The 12,376-nt window shown below is 35.9% G+C and overlaps 1 protein-coding gene across 1 annotated transcript in view; it reads right to left on the bottom strand.

Moving 5' to 3' along the window:
- Il23r (interleukin 23 receptor) overlaps window positions 1-12,063 on the bottom strand; it is a 116,243-nt gene extending 104,180 nt beyond the window's left edge. The window contains exon 1 of the mRNA XM_028782464.1: window positions 12,026-12,063. The gene's annotated coding sequence lies outside the window, so the exon portion shown is untranslated. The remainder of the gene's footprint in view (window positions 1-12,025) is intronic.
- Window positions 12,064-12,376: the final 313 nt, after the last annotated feature.

The following is a 12,376-nucleotide window of genomic DNA, read 5'->3' as shown; positions in this document are numbered from 1 at the left end:
GTATTCAGACTCAATCACGGACTGACTGGTCTTGAAATCAATCCAATATAGGAAATAACAGTCTTTATTTGAAAGTCTAGTTCTGGACACATTTTCAGAGACACATATGGAAATTAGCTGCAGTTCTCTATGATGTTATGTTAGCAAGAGATAAAGTTGGGGCAGGATCTGGATTTCAAACATGTGTTAGCACATGTGTTAAGGCTCTTTTAATTGTCAAGTTAAAAATACCTTTGTTTCTTCTACAGTATTTAATGTAAGTTGCATTGATTGTACACCTTCTAATTATGTTTGTGTTTTGAAATCCAGCATGTCAGTTATGGAGGTCTATCAACCAGCTTTTGTTTTAGTGTCCTGAGTATCACAGAACCTTGGTATTCTAAAAATAGCTTGTAAGTACTGGAAGAAATGAGTCAGGCTTTAAGCAGAAGCAAGAGGGCAGTGGGCTTGATTATTGCTGGTATAACAGCTTTTGTTACATTAATTGCTAGCACCACTGTTTCTGTAATTGCTGTGACACAAGAAGTTAAGAAAGCTACTTTTGTTAATCATTTAGCAAAAAATGTTACTAATGTGTTGAATATACCAGAGGATTTAGATATGCATTTGGAAGAATGGATTGATGTTCTTTATCCTATTCAAATTACTGGAAGGAGGTTCAGAATTTAAGGGTAAGTAGCCGTCTTGAGTGTCATGCCAAATACCATTGGATTCATGTTAGTTCTACAATTTACAGTGGTAGTCATTATAATTAGTAAGAAGTTTAATGACACTTGCAATGTATTTGGCATAATTCTAACACCTCTCTGGAAGTTCGAACAATACATAGGGAGCTTATGAATGTTAAGAATGCTGCTCTGCTGAGTATTGATGTGGTAGATACTGCTGATAAAATTATCCATTTCCTGAGGTCAGTATTTCTAATTTGGTCAAGCTTCAAAAATGGCATATATAGCTTGATCATGCTAGCTCTTTTTTTGTCCTGGGAATACTTTTACCCTGCCCAATGTGTTAAAGCTTTTCTTTAACAACATCAACATGTTGGCAGCCAAAGTACATGGCTTGAACCTAAAAATGGACCACCAGACAGAATTATTAAATTAACAGGCTGACAAGCCAAGGATGGGTAAGATTCTGCACAGAGCCTTACCAACCTAAAACATAAGTGCATTGCTTTGGATAATTGATATTCCATGATGGGTAAGGAAGACATTCTTGTCAGAACGACCTAAGACAGGCTCAGTCTTGTTAATGAAATAAAAAAGGGGGAGAGGGGGAGAGCCCATGGGGTGGCTTGGCAAGAATCAGACATGGATCAAGGTAAGGAAGTAGGCTTCAGGCAGGAATTTGACATTAGGCTAGAACAAAGAAGTAATTTCAGGTAGGAATCTAAATCTTAGGCTAGAATAAAAAAGTAATTTCAGGCAGGAATTTAAATATAAGGCTAGAACAAAGAAGTAATTTCAGACAGGATTCTAAATTTTTGGCTAGAAGAAGGAAGTAGGCTTCAGACATGAAAATGACCTTGGGCTAGGACAGGAAAGTAGGCTCAGATACTTTGGTCGTCCTGATAAGCCCTTAGAAGCAGTGATCTCAGGATTGGTCATTTAATTAGGTTTATTACCTTGCTTTTTCTTTGACTATTTGTGTTTATTGTCTTGCTTGTTCCTTAATTATTTGCATCTGTCGTATTGCTAGACCCTCAACCTAGAACTAACCTTAATACATGCATATAATTAAAAAGGTATAAAAGCATAAAGGAGAAGAGGGGATGGGATAGGAAGTTCTAGGGAGGGGAAATGGGGAATGGGAATGACATTTGTATTGTAAATAATAAAATATCCAATAAAAAAATTAAAAAAAGAGAATGGTGATTCCTCCAGAAATTCTTTTTTTTTTTTAAATTCAGGATTTGTTTTTAGCTTTCCTGTCTTTTTCGTTTTTTCACATGAAGTTGAGAACTGCTTTTTCAAGTTCTGTTAAAAAGTCTTGGGTCCTGTCTACAAGAAGTGCAAGAACAAATATAGAGCAGAGATGGAGGGTATGGACAACCAATGAATGCTCCAAATTGAGACACATTCTATGGGCAAAACCAATTCATGACACTCTTATGGAATTCTGTTATGCTTGCAGACAGGAACGTACTATAACTGTCCTCTGAGAGGCTCCACTTAGCCGCTACTAGAAAGAAAAACACACAGCTGGACATTAGATGGAGGTGGAGGAGTCTTATAGAAGAGTAATTGCATGCCATTTAAATAATGTTTTGGTTTAATTTCTACAGATATCTTGGGTTTGGGTATTAGGCATTCACATTTTCAGTGGGACTTTTCTAATAAGCACAAATTGCTTTACAATCATTCCATTCCTAATTTCCCTGAACTGTGCAAGACGACTAATTGCAATTCCTCCAGTAGAGGGAGGCATAGCTCAGCAAGTGATTTCTCTAAGGCCTTCACATAATTAAGCTTTTTAATGTTCTATTCTCAAATAGTTATACACTCATAAGAAATTGTGAAAAACATATAGGCAGAACCTGTGCACCTTGCATATAGCCTTCTCTTGGGTTGAAATATTTAATACTAAGATAAATGGGGAAATTGAAAAAAATTCATATTATTAATGATCTCATTTGCACTTGCCTACATGGGAGACTGTAGCATGCCTCAGAAGGGAATTCATCTGTTGGACCATAATAGAACTTGACAGATGGCAAAGCTCCAGAACATAATTCAGCTTTTTGGTGATAATATAAATTTTTTGGATTGTGCTATGTGAAGGGGTATTATAAGTACAATTTGTGGGGAACAAAAAGAGATAAAATTGATGAAGAAAAATGTTTAACATCAATATTAGTATAAATGTTGTTTAGTGACATGAATGTCAGGAGCCATAGCGGGACAAGCTAATAACTAGCAGGTGATCATCCTGAGATGGCCTCCTTTGGATTGTTATATAATCTCCACCAGGTTCGACCTTATTAAGCAAGGCTGTAAGAGATTCATTATAGAAAAGGTTTCAGCTATTAATATGCTTTCCATTTTATTATTAAACATATATAATAATCACTAAGTAATGGAACACCCCTTTGGATGAGATCTCTGCAGATCCACAAACAGGTACTATATAATAGTGATGCTATATAGACAAATAGATGACTTCCTAAGTCTTAATGATGAGCCTATAAGAATTCCTAAAATTGTATCAGTAGTTATTATGCTCTTTTATAATTGGACTGCTATAAAGTCCTTTTCTGATAGTCAAATGTGCAATGAGAACTCTGTCAGTCTCCCCAGTGTCACCAGTTAATTGCTCTTAGATAGTAAGCAGACTTTCTCCTACTCAGAGCACATTCCAAGAGGTTGTAAAACAATTAATCAAAGGTCATAAAAAAGGAACTATTTATTATAGGTGCTAGAACAGGAGATAAAATATTGACTGGGTTTATCTATACAAAACTTCACTAATAATTTAGTTATAGTTTTCAACTTACAATGAACCTGTGGAGCTGTGACAGGAGATAGATGTTTAGCCAGATAATTGCTCCTAATGGATAGGCATGCAAACATTCTCTGTTGTAAACTTCTATTTCAATTATGATTTGATTTTTTTGTGTGAACTTGTGATGAACTTTGTAACATATGATCATGTATTCTGAAAGATGTATAAGTACTGAGGACAAAGAGAAGAGAGAATTTTTTTCTTTTTTTTCCCACCAAAAAGAACTTTTTTTCCCTTTCACACTTAGAAGATTTTTTCCCTTTCTTTTTTTAGGAATTTTTTTTTCCGCTTTTCCCCTTAGATGGCTTTCCTAGGAAACATTTTTCAACTTAGTAATAAAACTATAACCAGTTTCCTAAGGGTCTTTTTTTCTTCCTGCAAGTTCTCACTACCAGGTTGACTACCAGCCAGACAAATCCTGCTGAGAGAGTACAAAGGCTATTTACTTTCTCTTTTGATGTTTGAGGAAGAGGTGCTAAGTGTAAGAAACTACAATTTCTGGCCTCAGAGGATCACAGAAGTAACTGAGACTTAGATAAGTAAAGTTTTTATTACAGCAACCCTAAATATTTCATAAGACAAAGTCTTACTTCCAAATTTCTTAAGATAAAGTCTTATTCTTTGCTGACTCTCTTCCCATCTTTTTTTTTTGTGGAGGAATAATAACATTTAACAAGTTCTGCCATGATTATTTATTCTTCTTTATTGGATATTTTATTTACATTTCAGATGTTATCCCCTTTCCCCATTCTCCCCACACCCATCCCAGAACACTCTATCCCATCCTTCCTCCTCCTGCTTCTATGAGGATGTGCCCTCAATGGCCCACCCATTCCCACCTCCCCTCCCTCACATTCCCCCCACTGAGGTATCCAGCCTTCACTGGATGAAGGACCTACTCTCCCACCTATGCCTGACAAGGCCATCCTCCTCGCCTACATATACAGCTGGAGCTGTGGGTCCCTCCCTATGTGCTCCCAGGCTGGTGGTTTAGACCCTGGGAGCTCTGGTTGGTTGGTATTGTTGCTCTCCCCATGGGGCCGCAAACCCTTTCAGCTCCTTCAGTCTTCTCTCTCACTTCTCTGTGGGGAACTCCATGATCATTTCAATGGTTAGCTGTGAGCATCTGCCTCTGTATATGTCAGGCCAGGGAAGACCTCTAAGGAGACAGCTATATCAGGCTCCTGTCAGTCTGCATTTCCTGCCATCCACATTAGTGTCTGCCTTTGGTGACTGCATGTGGGACGGATAACCAGGTGGAGCAGTCTCTGGAAGGCTCCTCCTTCAGTTTCTGTGTCACACTTTGTCTCCATATGTGCTCCCATGAGTATTACTCCTTCTAAGAAGGATCTAGGCATCCACACTTTAGTCTTTCTTCTTCATGAGCTTCATTTGGTCTGTGAGTTGTATCTTGGCTATTTCAAGCTTTTGGGCTAATATCTGCTTATCAGAGAGTGCATACTATGTGTGTTCTTTTGTGATAGGATTACCTCATTCAGGATTATATTTTCTACTTCCATCCACTTGCATAATAATTTAATGAATTTATTGTTTTTAATAGCTGAGTAATACTCCATTGTGTAAATGTACCACAATTTCTGCATCCATTCCTCTATTGAAGGGCATCTAGGTTCTTTCCAGCTTATGAAAATAGTGGAGCATATGCCCTTGTTATATGTTAGAGGATCTTTTGGGTATACGCCCCTGAGTGGTATATCTGGGTCCTCAGGTAATGCTATGTCCAGTTTTTTGAGAAATTGCCAGACTGACTTCCATAGTAGTTGTACCAGCTTGCAATCTCACCAACAATGGAAGAGTGTTCCTCTTTCTCCATATACCCGACAGCATCTGCTATCACCTGTGTTTTTGATCTTAGCCATTCTGACTGGTGTGAGGTGGAATCTCAGGGTTGTTTTGATTTGCATTTCCCTGATGTCTAAGGATGTTGAACATTTCTTTAGGTGCTTCTTAGTCATTCGAGTTTTCTCAGTTGAGAATTTTTTGTTTAGCTCTGTATCCCATGTTTAATAGGGCTATTTGGTTGCCTGGAGTCTAATTTCTTGAGTTCTTTGTATATGTTGGATATTAGCCCTCTATCAGATGCAGGACTGGTAAAGATCTTTTCCCAATCTGTTGGTTGGCGTTTTGTCATATTGATAGTGTCATTTGCCTTAAAGAAGCTTTGCAATTTTATGAGGTCCCTTTTGTCAATTGTTCATCTTAGAGCATTAGCCATTGATGTCTGTTCAGGAACTTTTCTTCTGTGTCCATGTGTTTGAGGGTCTTCCCCACGTTCTCTTCTATTAGTTTCAGTGTATCTGGTTTTATGTGAAGGTCCTTTATCCACTTGGACTTGAGCTTTGTACAAGGAGATAAGAATCGATCGATTTGTGTTCTTCTACATACCGATATCCAATTGTACCAGCACCATTTGTTGAAAATGCTCACCTTTTTGCTCTGGATTGTTTTTTAGGTCTTTTGTCAAAGATTAAGTGACCATAGGTGTGTGGGTTCATTTCTCGGTCTTCAATTCTAGTCCATTGATCTTTCTGCCTGTCTCTGTACCAATACCATGCAGTTTTTATCACTATTGCTCTGTCGTACAGCTTGAGGTCAGGGATGGTGATTCCCCCAGAAGTTCTTTTATTGTTGAGAATAGTTTTTGCTATCTGGGTTTTTTGATATTCCAAATGAATTTGAGAATTTCTCTTTCTAACTCGGTAAAGAATTGATTTAGAATTTTAATGGAGATTGCATTGAATCTGTAGAATGCTTTTGGCAAGATGGACAGTTTTACTATATTAATCCTGCCAATCCATGAGCATGGGAGATCTTTCCATCTCCTGAGATCTTCTTCAGTTTCTTTCTTCAGAGACTTGAAGTTCTTGTCATACAGATCTTTCACTTGCTTGGTTAGATTGACACCAATGTATTTTATATTATTTGTGACTATTGTGAAGGGTGTCATTTCCCTAATTTCTTTCTCAGCCTGCTTATCTTTCATGTAGAGGAAGGCTACTGATTTGTTTGAGTTGATTTAATAACCCGCCACTTTGCTGAAGTTGTTTATCATGTTTAGGAGTTCTCTGGTGGAAGTTTGGGGGTCACTTAAGTATACTATCATATCATCTGCAAATAGTGAGATTTTGACTTCTTCCTTTCCTATTTGTATCCCTTTGACTTCTTTTTGTTGTCTAATTGCTCTAGCTAGGACTTCCAGTACTATATTGAATAGGTAGGGAGAGAGTTGGCAGCCTTGTCTAGTCCCTGATCTTAGTGGGATCTCCATTTAGTTTGGTGTTGGCTACTGGTTTGCTGTATATTGCTTTTACTATGTTTCGGTATGGGCCTTGGATTCCTGATCTTTCCATGAAAACTTTTACCATGAAGAGATGTTGAATTTTGTCAAATGCTTTCTCAGCATCTAGTGAGATGATCATGTGGTTTTTCTTTGCATTTGTTTATATAGTTGATTACACTGATGGATTTCTAAATATTGAACCATGCCTGCATTCCTGGGATAAAGCCTACTTGATCATGATGAATGATTGTTTTGATGTGTTCTTGGATTCAGTTTGCCAGAATTTTATTGAGTATTTTTGCATCAATATTCATAAGGGAGATTGGTCTGAAGTTTTCTTTCTAATGATTTTTATTTTTTTTTATTTTTTTTTTTATTTTTGGTTTTTCGAGACAGGGTTTCTCTGTATAGCCCTGGCTGTCCTGGAACTCACTCTGTAGACCAGGCTGGCCTCGAACTCAGAAATCCACCTGCCTCTGCCTCCCAAGTGCTGGGATTAAAGGTGTGCGCCACTACCACCCGGCCTGAAGTTTTCTTTCTTTGTTGGGTCTTTGTGAGGTTTAGGTATGAGTGTGATTGTAGCTTCATAGAACGAATTGGGTATTGTTCCATCTGTTTCTATTTTCTGGAATAGTTTGAAGAGAATTGGTATTAGGTCTTCCTTGAAGGTCTGATAGAATTCTGCACTAAAACCATCTGGTCCTAGGAGTTTTTTGGTGGGGAGACTTTTAATGACTCCTGCTATTTCCTTAGGGGTTATAGGACTGTTTAGATGGTTTATAAGTTCCTGATTTAACTTTGGTACCTGGTGTCTGTCTAGAAAATTGTCCATATCATCCAGATTTTCTAGTTTTGTTGAGTATAAGCCTTTGTAGTAAGATCTGATGATTTTTTGAATTTCCTCAGTTTCTGTTGTTATGTCTCCCTTTTCAGTTCTGAATTTATTAATTTGGATACTGTCTCTGTGCCTTCTGGTTAGTCTGGCTAAGGGTTTATCCATCTTGTTGAATTTCTCAAAGAACCAGCTTCTGGTTTTGTTAATATTTTGTATAGTTCTTTCTGTTTTTACTTGGTTGATTTCAGCCCTGAGTTTGATTATTTCCTGAGGTCTACTCCTCTTGGGTGTATTTGCTTCTTTTTGTTCTAGAGCTTTCAGGTGTGCTGTCAAGTCGTTACTGTATGCTCTCTCCAGTTTCTTTTTGTAGGCACTTAGGGCTATTAGTTTTCCTCTTAGCACTGCTTTCATGGAGTCCCACAAGTTTTGGTATGAAATGTCCTCATTTTCATTAAATTGTAAAAAGTCTTTAATTTCTTTCTTTCTTTGTTGACCAAGTCATCATTGAGTAGAGCACTGTTCAGTTTCCACGTGTATGTGGGCTTTCTATTGTTTTTGTTATTATTAAAGACTAGCCTTAGTCCGTGGTGATCTGATAGAATGCAAGGTATTATTTAAATCTTTTTGTATCTGTTGAGGCTTGTTTTGTGACCAATTATATGGTCAATTTTGGAGAAGGTACCATGAGGTGCTGAGGAAAAGGTATATTTTTTGTTTAATACTTTTTTAAAGATTTAATTGTATAGTAATTCTTCTTTTAGTGGTAGAAACATTTGCAAAAGTTCTGTTTAGTGTTATCACCATTAAAAAATCTGATTATTTACCTCTCCTGAATCTTTACAATCAGGGTGCTTATACTCTATTTTAAATTGTGTCATTCCATATATAGATTTAAAAATCTTTCAGTACCAAGTTATGATGTTTAACTTAAAAAATGCTGTGTCTTCTTTATGTCTTACTCAGGGAATGTCCATGCTTATCTTTTTCCATGTTCAGATTACACTGTTTATATTGTTTATGGTGTGATTTTATTGATTTTTTATTTTATTTTTCTTTTTCATTCTAAATATAACACTCTTTTTGAATACATGATTACTATGCATTTTATTTCATGCTTTAATCCATAATTATATTCAACATCTAGATTCTATTTTAGATTCAATTTTTTGAGGTCTAAACTATTAATGTTTCTTCTTAAGTAGATAGGATTAAGTCAGCAAAGCATATAAAATCAACTCATCGTCATTTGCGTCCTGGCTGGCTGTGTCAGCACATTTTCACTTTCATGCTAGTATTTGATTAAGTTCTGGATTTTAAGTATTATAATTTTTGCTACAGTAAATAATCTCTTATATGCATTTTAACTCATTCTCTTTACACATCCGTTCTGGCATTTTATTGAATTAGTTAATTATACTAATTATATCAAATTATTATGAATATATTACTTTATATAAAATTGGGTTTATTCTTGATGTGTTTTCCTTTAATTTTTGATAGTTATTGTTTTCTGTGTAGAATTTTTGTTTGACCTAACATTTAATACGTATAATTCCAAAATGTATTTTAGTTTTTAATATATGTATTCCTTTGTGTATTAAACACACACATAGATGTATATGTGTGTGCCTATATATGCATTCATGTGTTTGTTTATATGTGCATTTTTTCTTTGGAATTCCTTGCTTCCTGATCTTCATATACAACTTGTTATGTAAACTGAGGTATTCAAAAACAGAACTTTTAAATTTTGTTTTAGAAATAACTATATTTTTATAAATGCTCACCAATATTTTGCGTTTTACATAACAGTAGTTCTCATATTCATTGTCAAATCTTGAATGTAGCATATAAAAATACAGATATCTAGTAAACTGAAAATATTCTATGCAAGAAACAACTCTCACTAGTTCCACTGGCAACCTACTTGCCTACAGTGTTACATGGCCTCTTCTCTCAGGAAGTTGTGTTCTACTTCAGGGATTTGCAATAGAGTAGGGAAATTGGGAAACACCAGCTCAAAGTGGAAGTGGTAATTGTGATATATAGGATGGAGGCTTGTGAGAATGATAAAAAGAGAACACATTTTTACCTAATTGTAGATTATGTATGTCTTGTTTTCTCCCTAGCCTTCTTAATTTCACTTCTGTTAGTTTCACCACTGTGAGGTGTCCCAGTAACTAACACAAAAACACAACTTACATCTTCAAGAATTTAAGAGATAGTTTACTGTGTATCCAAGTATGAATGACATTGGCTTTTGAACATAGATTTAGGTTACCTCTTATTCCATGTTCCTTTCTAGTCACAGTTTCATGAGATTTTATAGTAACAGAATAAAAGAAGTCATGAACTTAGCTACTTTTGAATATATTGGTGGAAATATTAATAGGAATATTAAATTAAAGTAGGGAAATCATTATCGGCCTTAGATGCTGACAATATTCTTAGTAAGTCTTGTGATTGTTGGTATCTTACGGTTTGTTAAGTTAATAAATCATTTTACCTGTTACTTTTATACAATCTTACAGTTAAATAATTTCTTGAGTTTTTCTGGGTGCTTTTGTCTTCATTTTCACAAAATACAAGAGTTGTATGGATTGACAGGTCATAATTTGTCTCAATGTATTTTGTTTTTATTTAAGACAAGGCTGAACATTTAGGGGCCAAAGAAATAATGTTATAATTTGAATCTATATTGTCTTTCCCTGGGCCTCTGTTGAAAATTTAATCTTTAGTAGATCATACCATTAGGAACCATTAGGAAGTGGAAGAAAATAACTGACTGCATCTAGTTAGGAACAAAAAGTAACTGCACAGTATGTCTGAAGTAAAGACATTTTTTTTGTTTGTTTTTATGCTTTTGTTTTGAGCACTTGTCCTTTAGTCTCTCATGGTCACTCAGTATCATTTTTATCCTTTCATTCTTTAACAAAGCTACTCTACTTCATGTACCCTCTACCACCATACTCCGTTTCAACTCAGGCCCAGAAACAATACATTGGAGTCATGATGGGTAGACATTTGAGATTCTGTGAGAGAAAAAATCATGTCCTCCTTTAAACGTATTTTTCCAGTTTTTCTCCTTAAACTTACAACTGACAATCAGGGTTATCGCCATGAATAACTTTGAAAGTCATCTTAAAGTAAACCCTTTTTCACCTGATAACAATTCTAGAATGTTGGAGTATTAAGAAAAGCACAGGCTTAGAGAAACCAAAGACAGGGTTTTCAATTGGTTTTCTGTGGCTAAATGCCAATAGCTTCAGAACTATTTAAAAAATATGTTTTCCTTTCCATTCTGAATGTTAACCATCTTCTGAATTAATCCCAAGGATAAGGAGATCAGAGAGCATCCTCTAGACTCCAGGTATCACAGTCTAATGCTAACATTTTTTTCCCAAGAAAATACCACCTTAACCTGAATAACGGGCACTGTCCCCCACAGTTCTATTTTCCATTGTAACAACCACACTGTATAGCTCAACCCCTCTCTCCCTAATAGGAAAACACATGTTATTATATTGATCACTCATACATTTCAGAATGTTCATATCATCTCAAACTCATAACCTAATTACACCTGACAAAGTCCTTTTGACACATTAATTTCAATGTAAAAGTTCTAGAGCCTAGACTTGGATAATCATGGAAAGGTTCAGTGAGGTCCATTATTCCCAAATCATTATATTACATTATATCCTCTCCTTAAAACATAAACTTTCTGAAATCTGAAAAAAAATCAGAAAGTCTATTAATCAACAGAGTAGGGAGACACACAAATCTCAATATGTGCAGATATGTGTGAATTAGAGTTTCTTAAGAGATTGTTGAATGTTTTCATTCTAAGCAGAAGTTAGTGATGCTTACTGTTAAACCATCAATGCACACTTTCCTAGGAAGATATACTCCAAAACAAAATTGTTTAGTTCTTAGTGGAAACTAAGGCCTATTGATAAAGGAAAGTTGAGTGTTTCTGGAATTCCTGTCATATTTGCACATATCCTTAAAAGAAATGTGGTAAGAATTCAGATCCCAGATGCCCTGCAAACTAATGATTCATTCGTTTTAATTCGAGAGGAATTATCATCCTCCTATTAACATCCACTAAAAATGTCCTGAGCGAATCTTTCTCATATCATGTGAGGATATCATGTGAGAATGCAGAAATGTTTTCCAAGCCTCAAAGATCCAAGACAGACACAGTTACAGGTGTTAGATATTAGCAGAGAGTGCAAGGAAGACGTAGAGAAGGCAGAATTACTATTAATCCTTCCAAAAGCTGCTGTGTTGTACTCCTGATGGGGATGGTGCACTGTATATTGAAGAACCTGCTTTATGCCTAAGTGCTTGTTCTCCCACATCACTCAAGGCCCTTAGAAACTCACCGTGTTCAAACTCATGCTGCAACATTGTAGGACCTTCCATAGTTAGTTTCTGAAAGATCCCAAGGATTCCATGGCTTGAGGACAAAGTATTGAAGACTGAAGAGATTGTGCTTCTCCTGATGACGAATAAGGTTGAATGGTCATAATAAATACATGCATATGTGATGTACTCAATATTTGTGTTATAAGGATGCACAAACATTTCCGTATCATAGCTTGATTGGAGACTTTCACCCACACGCAGACAGCAAGGCTGCTGCCTGAATCAGGATAATTCCTCCAAGTACCGCTCAAGAACAAAATGTGAAAGTAGCCATGTTTTCTGCTACAGTAGTCAATTCTATCAGCACT

Source organism: Grammomys surdaster, unplaced genomic scaffold, assembly GCF_004785775.1.
Source record: "Grammomys surdaster isolate TR1022 unplaced genomic scaffold, NIH_TR_1.0 752, whole genome shotgun sequence".
Taxonomy (NCBI): Eukaryota; Metazoa; Chordata; class Mammalia; order Rodentia; family Muridae; genus Grammomys; species Grammomys surdaster.
Note: the sequence above shows the minus strand (reverse complement) of the source record. Positions and strands in the feature narration are given on the sequence as shown.